Source organism: Trichechus manatus, unplaced genomic scaffold, assembly GCF_000243295.1.
Source record: "Trichechus manatus latirostris isolate Lorelei unplaced genomic scaffold, TriManLat1.0 scaffold00220, whole genome shotgun sequence".
NCBI classification, from domain to species: domain Eukaryota; kingdom Metazoa; phylum Chordata; class Mammalia; order Sirenia; family Trichechidae; genus Trichechus; species Trichechus manatus.
Window position 1 is genome coordinate 3,592,751 of NW_004444156.1, and position 13,431 is coordinate 3,606,181.

General features: G+C 36.7%; 1 non-coding gene across 1 annotated transcript; it reads right to left on the reverse strand.

The window, feature by feature from the left end:
* Positions 1-12,236: 12,236 nt before the first annotated feature.
* LOC111822866 (U6 spliceosomal RNA) lies at positions 12,237-12,342 on the reverse strand. The gene has a single exon (XR_002825961.1). It is a non-coding gene; the product is annotated as a U6 spliceosomal RNA (small nuclear RNA).
* Positions 12,343-13,431: the final 1,089 nt, after the last annotated feature.

Here is a 13,431-nt window from a genome sequence, read left to right on the forward strand (position 1 = left end):
GATTCAAACCTACCCAGAGCAACCTTAAACGAAAGACGTGGTGATCTGCTTCCGAAAGGTCACAGCTTTGGAAAATTCTAGGGAGCAGTTCTACTTCCCATAAGTGGGATCGTCATGAGATGGGATCGACTCAACAACAACCAGCAAAGACAACAGTTGTTTGCTAATTTAATTTCTTTATAAGTTATAGGTATTAATATTTATATTTATTCTTGAGTCAATGTCAGTGGTTGTGTTCTTCTATGAACTTGTGAATTTTATCTAAGTGACCTAAATTATTGGCATACTATTGTTCACAGTAGTCTCTTATAATACATTTTATTTCTTAAGGGTTGGCAGCCATGGCCTTTCTTTCATTCCTGAGTTTGGTAATTTCCCTGTTCCCACTTCTTCTTTCGGTCAGTATGTATAAAGACTTACCAGTCAGGATGCGACCTTTTCAAAGAGCCAGCTTTTGTTTTCATCAGTTTTCTCTGTTTCATACATTTTCATTCTAATTTTTATTATTGCACCTTCTGCTTATTTTGGGTTTAGCGTGCTCTTCTTTTTCTAGTTTCATTAGATAGAAGGGTAGATTATTGACTTGACATCGTCCTTCTTTTTAATCTAAGTGTTTACAGACATAAATTTCCCTCTCAGTACTGCCTTTAGCTGCATCCCATAAATACCATAAGTACACTTTTGATGTGATGTCGAACCAATCTTCAGCAAAAATATTGATTCAACTTGAGTCAAATCTTCAGTTTGAACTTCATATTGATTCAGAACAGTTTTTTCTAGATGTGGCTATTAATGATAGCTTTTAAAAAATTTTTTGGTTTTGATTTTCTGTTCACTAAATGTCCTAAGATTTTTATCTTAGACTGAGGAATTCAAAAGCTGATTGGCTGTACTGGAGGTGAAGGTAGTGAGTCTTAACCTCATGTGGCCTTCACCTAAGGATGAGGAAGCAGCTTTGGGCTCAACTGTTTTGGACACAGACTTCTGAGTTTTGAGACAAAATATTTCTTCTATTTTTAGAAAGTTGTCTCCTTTACACTACCTGTTGCCACCCAACTCTTAGCCTTCTCGGTGATAATGAAATATTGGGAAAAGTGATAGTGCCCATTCTAGCTTGCCAACCAAGTGTCCCACATCTAACTCTTAGTTGTGGGAGAGTGGAAAGCAGGTGATCAAAAAGACTTTGCAACCCATGTGTTGGAGACAAAGAGGCAATTGTTGCCTGGGCCCCTGAATGACTATGTAGAAGAAAGTTACCTGGACAATCTAAACTCTTTCTGTGACTGTACTTGAGTAAAAAGTAACCTTCTATAACATCAATATATTAAATTTTGGGAAAGTAATTGCTGCTTCACTCTGCCTTACCCAATTAATACATACATTGGAATCATGACTTGGGGTGCTATTACAACAAAAGGTGAACAATTTGGTATTTGCATAATGGTGAGTCAGCAGGAAATGAGGAAACAGGCATTGCAGAAAGGAAAGCTGATGGCTCAATTCATGTCACGGCAAATTACATAGGTTAACTGTTGCCTAATATAATTTGGCACACTGATCAAGGGCTGACTGATATTGCAACTCTTGAGAAAGAAGCTATACAAACCTGAAAAACTGATGTGTTTTAATTTCTATAGCATTACACTGTAGGAGAAAAAAGAATTAGCCTTATATAGAAAAGAAGTAGAAAAGGATAGGGAAGGTCCAGAAATTTGCGAACTTGGAGGTTTGAAAAAGTGAACTGCTTTTGGACTTTAGTCAGAAGGAGAAATTCTGAAAGTACCTTTGAACAGGAAAAACCCTTTAATAATTCTTAGTTTAAAAAATGGTATTAACCCCAGGAAAAGATTATATGAATAATTTTACTCTCTCTTCAGAAATATTATTTCAGATGATCACAAGATAATCACCATTAAGTTGAGAGAGAAGAATGGGGCCAAAAAAACAAAAAGCTAAAACTGACTTAAGAAGTATGTACAGTAAAACCTGCCAAAGCCAGAACCTGTGTAAGGCAGAAACCTGTCAGAGAAGGAAAACTCAAGTATTTTCCACCAAAATGAGGGATAAAGTGGTAAGACTGCACCCTGTCAAAGGTGGAAATCTTGCCAGACCCAGAAAAACAAGGCATTCCCTCGTCGAGTTCTGGACCTCACAGGTTTCACTGTATATAGGAGAAAAATATTTGGGTGTGGTGACATGGATATGATAGGAAGAAAAGACATAAGAAATGTACTAAGTTTTTAAGGAAATGTATTGTCCCACAAAAAACATGATTTTGTCCTGAAAAAAAACTCTTTGAATATTCAAACTCTAAAATAACTCTCAAAGGGCTAAAAGTAGGACATGCTTCTCAGAGTCCATTTCAAACATGGCCATGGGGAGTAATGGATGAGGAACAAAATCCCAGAGGGCAGAGATAGAGACCTTGCGAACAGCGGAATTCCTGTAGGGGAGAAGAGTACTGAGCAAATAAATGAACTTCCTCCCGTATAGGGCAGAGCTTCTTTATACCACTTGCCCAGAAATATTCTATCCTTGCTAGCAGCCAAGTACTGCTACGAGTTTCCCAGCCTTCCCTTCTATGAACAGGCATTTTACTATGTTCATCTTGTCCCTGCTCCACCATTTTTATTTTGATGCATGGGGTGGTGCAGTTTATTTTTCTTTTAGACCATAGATCTTTGGGCTACGAGAAACCATTCAGGCCTGGTATAGCAGACTGTGTACTATCCAGAAATCATGATCATAAACTTTGGGATAGATACAGTAAATGGATGGGAATTTGGGGCGCCTGCTTTCGGAAGTGTGGAAAGAAGAGTATGGACAGATATTTGTAGTCAGAGGAACGATTGTTTAAAACAAGGCCAAGTGCCCATCAAAATACTTTTTCTCTTCATTTGGACACACAGCCTTCCTTGCAGTTAGATAGAAGCCATGTGAATACGTTCTCATTAATTAAATGTGAGCAGATGTGATTCATGTGTGTTCTTTCCAGACCTCACAAATGCTTTGATATGAACTATCCCCTTCTCCTTCTTGAACAGAGAAAATAAGGAATCTCGAAAGGTTGATGATACTCCAACATGGCAGGCATTTGGGGCCTTGTGTGATCGTGCGGGAAAGAGATACTCTTTCTGCCAACTTGAATATTTTGTTGCCTGGAACTGCTATGTGAGGTAGGTGAAATTTTATATTCATATGTGTGTGTGTTTGTGCATATCTGTGTGTGTGTTTCTCTCCGCAAGCATGAAAGGGGAAGGCATTTGAAGGTTTATTTTTTACTTCAGAGTCCAAAATGCATACCTCAAATGGGTAGCTAGCCTCCTAGGGGGAGAAGAGATTAAGCATCATACGGTCATCTCTTTTTCCAAACTCAAAATAAGAGAATTAACTCTTCTCAGGGAGCAGAGTGAGTAAAGGGCAAAAGGAGACCTAAAAATTACATAAATTAATTTCGATTCACAAAGGAATCCGAGACTGGAGAAAGAAGACTTTTCTTTAACATTGCTCTACTACTTTTTTTGCTGTTGTCTTTTTGCACAGCTAAGAAATATTTCTGGACGTAATTGTCAATATTTTATTCAGCTTGCCCTGCATTTGGTGTTTGAGATTTAAGTTCTTTTCTGATATTTTAGTGACAGTAACAGATTTGACCAAAGACATTTTCAACCACTCAAGACTCTGATTCCCATCAAGTGCATTGCCAAAGTCTCTGAAAATTGTCCTCTGATTTTACAGATATTTTCCAATGAAATATGCAAAGCTGAATACAAATAATTGAAGAAATATTTTCCAAGATTAGATCCACTGACAGTAAACTTTTGCTGAATCAATCTGATGTTTTTGATCTAAATTATATCAGATTGTCATTCCATTTGTCTGGTAATTTGTCTATCCACAAATTTTCATATTTACTTGACTTTAACTCAGTGTTCTCTTGTATTAAAATAATATAAATGACGCACTATGAGGACAAATCTATTGTTTGAAAGTCAGACTGTGACTTAGAAGAGTACAACTGAACATCTAGAAAATGAAATATGCGAGCGTGTTCTCTGTGGCATTGCCATAACACGACTCACAAATACAGAAAATAAACACACAAACTAACGTCTACCTACAAATATCTCGTTAAACAAAGAGGAAACTCTTTATATGACATTAAGAAATGTCTTAATAAAAAAAAAGCTTTAAAGCAGTGAAACGTGTGTATTACTCTAGCACCGTGTAAAAAGATTTAAAAAAGAAAGGATTCACATTTACATACGCTTAAAACCAAAACCAAACCAAAGTCATTGCCGTCGAGTCTATTCCAACTCATAGCGACCCTCCAGGACAGAGCAGAACCGCCCTGTAGAGTTCTCAAGAAGCGGCTGGTGGATTCGAACTGCCGACCTTTTGGTTAGCAGCCTGAGCTCGTAAAATAATTATTCAACAACACACACGAAACTGATAATATGTGCTGCACCTTTGAAGGAATAAACTTCAATGGCTCAAAGACATTAAGTGTTACAGATTTTAATAATACACTTTTTTCTAACTTTTTGAAAAAAATTTTGAACCATGAAATTAAATTACATATTAAAATACAAATAATCTTAAAACGTACTATTACTCTCTACTTCCATATATTACTTTTGTTTATTTCAGGAAAAATCATTAGCCCTTACATTAAATTAGAATTATTTTCTCTAATGTCATAAATAATTCCATTGTATCTTTATCAACTAGTGGCTAGACACTTCTTTAGATATAGCTGAAGCTGAATTTTGTTATTTTTATTTCATGAAAATAATAAAGGTCTCCATTTGCATTTTTAATTTCGATCAAATAAATAATACCTTCTTCAAAATATTCACTTCTTTCATGCCCAGTATTTTATTTTATTCCTTCCATGAAGGCTAAAAACATAAACAGAAACACATTTTTTTCATAATGACATACAAAACGAAGCTACACGAAATAAACATTGTGTTGCTAGTAATTAGAGATGGACTATAATAATGGGGCTTGGTAAGGTACAGGGTCAGCGAAAAAGAGGCAGACCCGCAATGAGATGGATCGACACAGTGGCTGCAACAACGGGCTCAAGCATAACAAGGATTGTGAGGATGGCCCGGGACCGGGCAGGGTTTCCTTCTGTGGTGCATGGTGTCGCTATGAGTCAGAACCGACTCAACGGCACCTAACTACCACAACAACAGCATAATAATGGGGGAAAAGCTTCCTTTGTTTCTTTGTAACAGAAATTTTTACACCTCCTATTTCACTTACTTTTTTTGTTTGCTTAAGTTAGTTAAGGTTGCTGATTACCATAGTTTGAGTAACAGCCAGCTAATAGCTGTTTGACAAAGTTCGGTTTTGGTGTCACAGAACCCTTTTTAAATGCCATAGAGTATTGGCATCAAGACACGTACGGAAACTTTGACGCAGTGATCCTAACAGCAGCAACAATCAAGAACAGCCCAGCTTGCCAACTCCCAGGATTAGTGCGTCTGAGCCAGCTGGCGGAGTGGGAGGGTGATGTTGAGAAATCAACTGTGTTTTCGTATTTTTCCAAAAGATGTGGGAGAAATTCCCACAGATGTGGCTAAATATTTATTTATATTGATATTAATATCTCCAAAATATATTAGGTTAAATTATCCTGAGTAGTAGGCAATAAGGTTTGATTTTAGATCAATAACCAGGAAGTGTGACGTAATAAAACTAACCAACAAAACCTCTTACAGAAAAATTACCAGTAAGTAATTTGGTAAGTTACTGTTCTACTGGTACAAGTTTTCATACTTTATTCACAGTGGGTCAGCACGAGTTTTATTCACAGGTAGATCATTTCCGCCATACGCCTGTTAGAGTGAAAACAAGCCTTCAGCCAATGAAACCATTAGTTCTGTTCCTGTCATAGCAAATGTATGAAAATATATAAAAAATGCATTATGTGACGGAGTCCTGTGTTACATAATAAACTGAAATGAAGGCCATGTGAAATACAGAATAAAAGTGGAATTAAATGATGTATTGAATCTTGAGCTCAAAGTGATTACTGGTCCTCTTCAGTTAGTGACATGTTTCTAAATCTACATGGTCCACTGTAGTTTATTGCAGCTCAAAATAGAAGGTTGGGGTTTCACAGGTACCTGTGAATACACAGAACTGGACAACACTGTGATTCACTATAACATAATTTTAAATTGAGCTAATCTGAAGTTGAAGTGTGAACGAAGCTAGGTTTAATTTGAAGGACCCAGAAAACTAACTATCCCCTAAATATCTTCATTATTTTTCTTTACTGCTTAAGGCAGTTGCTATAAAACAAGATGATAAATTGTTGTGCTGCTGACTTTCTCTGAAGTACCTACTGAAATGGTAAAAGATAGAATTTTCAACAGATGAAACCATGTCTATGTGAGCATACAATAGATAGTAGCAGACCTGCTATTTCAAAATACATTTCGAAAGACAGACGGTAGCAAAATGATGGAGAAAACTTCAGAAGTAAAACCCCAGTTGAAAATATAAGAATGTGAGATGTTATTTCCATGGAAGACCCAGAAACTTCAAGATCACTGTGAATCTGAAGGCACAGCAAAATGAAGCACAGGGGGAAAAAAAAAGAGGGAGAAATAATGAACAGAACGTTGTTGTGTTGTTGTTAAGAGCCGTTGAGTCGGTTCCAACTCCAACTAATGCAAAACATATGGCTGACCCACCAGGCACAGAATGTGCAATTCAGAGACAGAGCAAACTGTTGACCAGTAGGTGTTCCTCCTTCCTCCTCGTCGCTTGTCCTTCCACAATTGATAGAGACGTATCTGACATGCAATATTTCCCCTTGTCGTCTTGCAGGCAGCCCTCCAAGATTAAACTGCCCTTCCCTTGGAAAGACAACCTTTGCTTAAGGCTTCATTTTCTGGAGGACCCAAGGTAAGATGCAGGAAGATTCAAACCAGGCTGGCTGGGAAGACCATACATTTTGTGAAAGTTTTTGATTATTTGCATGTATTGCAAACAACATTACTATAAAGAATTTAATTGAAATAGAGCAAATATATATTGTATTTCCTATAACTTTGAAGTTTTTGTCCTAGAGAAATGTCCTCCAATATTCCAATTTTGTAAGTGTACGGTGTCTCCATTTCCTCAAAAACAAAAAAATCCATCATTAAGAACTCATATAGTGCTTGAGAATAGACTCACATTTAATTGATGTCCTAAATATGTATTTTTTTCATGGAAAATATAGTGTAAAAGACTTCAAGGTTATAAAAATAGTAAAGGTACTAAATATATGAAAAAGCTGATCTTATTCTGAATATAAAAAAGGACACTGCTCCACCAGGGCTCCAGGAAAGGACATAACTTAGCCGACGAAGAGCAAACGTCTTCTAGTGATTGCTGTTTTCATACAGTGCTAAAACTTTACTGTAAAGACTATCAGCGAATATCACAGTAGGACAATTTACGAAGACATGACAGTAATCCCCAAATAATACTTATAATTGAGATGAAAAAAGAAAAAAACAAGACAATGCTAACACATCCGCGACGGATCTTTCTTTCATTTCCCGAAAAACATTAGAAATTCTGTAGCAAGTGATTCCCAGCAGCACTGATTAAGAAGACAAAGAAAAAACACAACGTAAACATAACTTTTAACTCTTCTGGTCACAAAGTCCGGCTGAAATATTTGCAATCTCCCTATTTCACTATCTCAGCTTTTAATTATTTGTATTATTTGAATTTCTCTGTAAAGTGAATGGTGTTGATGGTATCTAAGATTTTAATTCCTATATTTTGAAATGGCAAATGGGCCGATTGCTTCAGGAAAGAGGTCATCAGAAGATTAAATATGAACTTCTAGCTTACTTTATAAGAGTGTTCATGAATATTTATTTTGAATGTTCTTATCTTGAAAATGAAAATAGATAAACACTGTTTAGATGATAAATGTAAGATGTGAAATTAAGTTTTTAATCTTACAGCTATGAGCACCACGAAAGATAATAATATTATATTAGTCTTCATGTTGAATAATATCTTGCAAAAGCACCTTTGTACCTAAGTCATTTAATGTAGAAAGCACATAGAGAGATTATTGAAATAAGTTCTTCACTGTGTCTGTAAAGCTCCAAAGAAATGTTTGCAGAAATATGGCTAAATGCTTGACATTTTCATCATGCTCCTGAATTACATATTAAAGAACCAGTTGCCGTTGAGTGGATTCCAACTCATGGAGACCACAGTCTGTCGGAGGACAACTGTGCTCCATAGGATTTTCACTAGCTGATTTTTCTGGAGTAGATCATCAGGCCTTTCTTCCAAGGCATTTCTGGATGGACTTGGATCTCCAACGTTTTGGTTAGCAGCGAGCACATTAACCATTTGTCCCATCCAGGGATAGATTACGGATTAGAATTCTTATTTCATTAAAAATTTTGAAGAATTGCATACGTGAATGTTTGCATATATATACATATATACATATATACATATGCACACACATAGTTTTTCAATTATTAAAGAAGCACATGTTTACTATATATTCTATATACTGTATATAACAAACGCAAGCTATACAAGGAGCCCTGGTGCGCAATGATTAAGCGTTTAGCTGATAACTGAAAGGTCAGCAGTTCCAACATGCGTGCCACTCAGCAGAAGGAAGATGTGGCAGTCTGCTTCCACAAAGCTTTACAACCTTGGAAACCCTATAGGGCACTTCTACTCTGTCCTACAGGATCGCTATGAATTGGAATCCACTGGACGGCAATGCGTTTAACTCTAGACATTAATTCTTGAAGTTCTTGTTGTTTCGCAAGGCTATTTTGCTAGGAGGAGTAAAGAAAAATTTTACTGAAGTCTTACGTCCATGCTGAGTGGAGTGCTTTTAAAAACAAATACGCTTTTCTCAATCCATTTAAGTAATAAAGACAGACATTAAATGGAAACTCTTCCATTAGCAATTGTACATGTATTAGAATTAAAAGTCTATCATTTCAGTATTGAAATGAAATGGAAAAAGAAAACAGTAATGTTTCTTTCATAATGACTATTGGATAAGCTAGTAAAACACAATTCATTCTTGTTGCTATTGTGGTGAAGAATTTTTACTTCATTTGAATGGAGTATGATTACGCCATTTGAATATAATCCCCATATTAGTTGAGACCCTTTGTGTCCTGGAAATTTGATTACACTTAGTTCAAACTGTAACTCTATTTGACTGTAATATTCCAAGATCAGCCCTCTTTTTCCTCTGGATTCTTACAATCTTCTTTCTCAAGTTTTCATTGGACACTTGAATCTGTTTTCTTATCTATGTGTGTATTTCTCTAATAACCTAAAGGGAAAAAAATCCCTTTTCTAGCTTCTAAACCTCAAAAACTATAATTTATACATACTTCTGATAATTTGGGACATAACGGTGAAGAGTCACACTGCATCACAAGAGGTTCTCTAAAATCCCCCTCTATCCTCCGTCAGTCAGTCTCTTCTCCCCGCTTACTTTATAGTGGCAAATCATAGTCAACAAGTCAGACTTACGATCTTTTGCAATCCACCACGTTTAAATACCAACAGATAAACAAGTAATGCCAGGTATTGAAAAAAAAAAGACAGACATCAAACTAATCAAATGGATAAGAACAGACATATGAAGTAAACAGATATGAAGAAAGGAGAAAACTTTTAAAATCATTAATATGATCAGAAATATAAGAAAAGAATAGATACTGCCACAATTAACAAAAACAAGACATTATACATAGGAACATTCAGAGAACAAACAAGAACTTTTGGAATTTAAAAAGATGGTAATAGAAACAAAGCTTTAAAAAGAGGATTTGGAACATGAGGTTAAGAAAAGTTCTTAGAGACTAGAACATAAAGGATATGAAAGATGGAAAATAGAAAGGAAAAGAGACACTAGAAGTTTCAACAGCTAAATAATAATTTCAGATAAATTGGACAGAGAAACCTGGAAGAGAAAGTAACCAAAAGAATAACTGTTAAAATTCCAAGAAATGAAGGACATGGGTTTCACTTGAAAAGACCCCAACCAGTCATATCGAGGCCTGATAATGTAAAATTATCAAACAAGGATTAATGTAAAAGAAGCATTTGCGGACATGGAACGCCTCAAAAATTCATTTCTCAGGCATCGTCTTTCAGATAACAATAGGATGTTTATAAGAAATGAAGGAATAAAGTAAGAAAGGAAAATATGGAATAGAGAAAACAAGAAAGAGGAAAGAGAACCCTAAGCACGAAGGGGAAGTGAGATTTCAAGATGAGACTTATGTATCAAGCATAGAAGTCCAACAGGTCCAAAGACACCCAGATAAAATTCCTCAGGAAAATGAAATTCATAGAATATGATATGTTGTATCTGAATGTCTCGAGAGGAGAAATAAAACACACACACAAACGCACATGGTGTGAGGTGCATGATATTCCCAGCAAAAAAATAAGTTAGAATGGACCATTAAACTGTGTTAAAGGAGGAGAAACAGAAGTTTTATTCAAAGTGTAAAAGTCTTTCAAAAGGATGTGGTGGAGGGACTTTACAGAGAGAATAAGAAATGAGTGTAAAAAAGAAGAAAGCTCAGCTAAATATTAAAGAGGGTATCAGTAAACATTAGGGAGGCAGAGAGTGAATATCTGCGAGAACAGAAGATATTGGTCCCGAGGGCATTCTTGATACCAACCCATGAGCATGCTTCCCCAAAACTCAGGTTATGAATAGATGATTTGATGTAGTTTTCCCCACCCCGTTCTGTGAATTCTTTTATAGAGAAATTTTTGAACTGATATGCATTTTGGTTATATAGCTACCAAATTAGTTTTCTTGAAAAGAATACACATACAAAGTAAGCTTCTTCGGAAAGGGAGACAAAAGACATTTGAGGACAGTGTTTTGCATACATAGACTTGGATTCCTAAAAGAGTTCTTTGAAGCCCCAAGGTGGATATGGAGTGATTTTATGGGGTACCCAGCCTTAACAAACCTCCAGCAAACCTCTACCCTAGTTGGGTGGCCCAATTCTGCGTTCTATTCACAGCTGCCCAGGCGTGGTGAGGTGGCGAGGGTCAGAGTAATTGGTGAAAGACGGAACAAGGGTGATGGCCTGTCCATCAACAGCCAGATTGTTGCAAAAGCCCTTCCTGATGTGGTCGCTTTGACTTGGTTAACCATATATTATTTATGACTAAACATTTACGGGAAATAAAAGCAAAAGGAACATGATTTATTTTCTTAAAAAAAAAAAAAAAAAGCTTCTGTATAAAAAGATTGTCACATGCTTTCCAGAATGTTAAGCATCCTTCCTTACATAGAGACGTTTGTAAAGCTTCATACTCATAACATCTGTCTGATGTATTTTTTAATTGTGGTAAATATACATGTAACAAAACACTTGTCATTTCAACTTTCTACACATGGACAATTTAGTGACATTAATTATGTTTCGTGTTGTTCAGTCATCACTATTATCTGTTTCCAAATTTTTCCATCGTCCTTAACAGAAGTTCAGTGTCCCCTAAGCAACGAATCCTTCTTTCTCCGTTCCTACTGCTCACCCTGGTAACCGCTAATAAACTTTGGTTTCCTCAGATATTTTTCCTTTTGTGACTAACTGATTTCACTCAGCCTAGCATTGTCAAGGTTCACCCACGTCACAGCATGTATCAGGACTTCACTCAGCTTTATGGCCGAGATGATTGATTTTCAATGAGAAAGTAGACTAGTTTGTTCTGGGATTGCTTTCCCCATCTGTGTTTTCTAGCTCTTGCTTCTGCAGAACTAAGTAGGGTTCACAGACCCTAGACCTTCCAAAAGAGTTAAGGCTGAAAATCCTGTCAAGTTGATCTATTTCTGACATCATTTTCCCCGTCAGCCCCTTTTTTGGCTTCTGACCTTGGAGAGGTTTGAATGTCCTGACAGATGAATGAAGCAATTTCAGGATTTTTTCAGTCTAGATTTTTGATCAACTCACAAAAAGAGACAGAACGTCTTTCTGGAAGAGTGTTACCACGAAATGCATGTTAGACAAAATCTTACAGAAAAGGACATCCAAACAAAATCCCGCTGCCAGCAAGCTGATTCCGACTCATAGCAACCCTACAGGACAGAGAATAACTGCCCCCGAGGGTTTCCAAGGAGAGGCTGATGGATTTGAACTGCCAACCTTTTGGTCAGCAGCCGACCTCTTTAACAACTGCGCCACCAGGGCTCCCAAAATATGGAACACTTCATGAATTTGCGTGTCAGCCTTGTGCAGGGCCATGCTAATCTCCTCTGTATCATTCCAATTTTGGTATATGTGCCACCAACGTGAGCACAGAAAAGGACATAACCACGGCCGTCAAGCCAAGTATGTGTGAAAAGGACGAAGGATGCAGAAATAGGACACACAAAAAAAACTTCTTTCTTTGCATTTCACCAAGGACCAATCCTGCACGCTAGTACTAATAATATAAAGCTAAAACACTGGTCATCTTAATGTAGGATTGTACCACTTTGTATGTAAACATGCTCATTCGTACATGCCACCTGGAGGGGTGGAGCTAAAGTAAAAACAAAAGAAATACTGGAGGATTAAACGCAATAGAATAACCAAATATGTTTGCAATGAAACACAACAGTCATTCAGTCGTTTGCCCCCTCTTCTAACCTTCTAGGTATGTAAAAGCCCTGAATTCTAATTTTAAATGGATCAATACAGCTTTACCGTAAGAAGGTTCATCATTTTTCTTATTTATCTTGTTAGAAAATAGGCATGCTAATCCTCACTCATTCCCTTAAATTTGTTTGGAATTAGATGGTTTTAAAAAAATCAACTAATTCCTATGGAGCTTACCCAGAATGAATAAACTCATTTGGTTGTTTATTCCAAATTATTAACTATCACATTTTTAGGAAAATAATGTTGCTGTAAAAAAAATTAGCACAGCGTGATTATCAAAATACCCTGCGGAGGGGAGGGCCTGGCTGGCAAGCATAGAAAGTGCACATTATTTGCAATAAAAACATGGTGCTCTATAACAGATACCACCAGCCTCTAGAAAGAAGCAGGTGAACAGATATGACTCTTCACTCACAGGAGAGATCATAACCAAGAGAGGTGTTTGTTTCGTGGCGGAGGATATGTATCATACATGAATTGTGGTAGCACTGGAAGAGTCTTCTCTTCTTGATAACAAAGTTAGCAGAGAGGTAGTGCAGGGCGATAAGAGAGGGTGAGCTTTATATGCAGACAAAACTGTATTTGACGCCAGGCTCTGCCACTTACCTGCTGTCAACCTGAGAAAAGTATTTCTAAATTCTAAAAACATAATATTATGGATTCATTGTGTCCCCCCAAAAGATGTTTCAGTCCTAATCACCAATACCTGTGAATGTGACCTTGGCTTAGAATTAAGGTCTTTGAA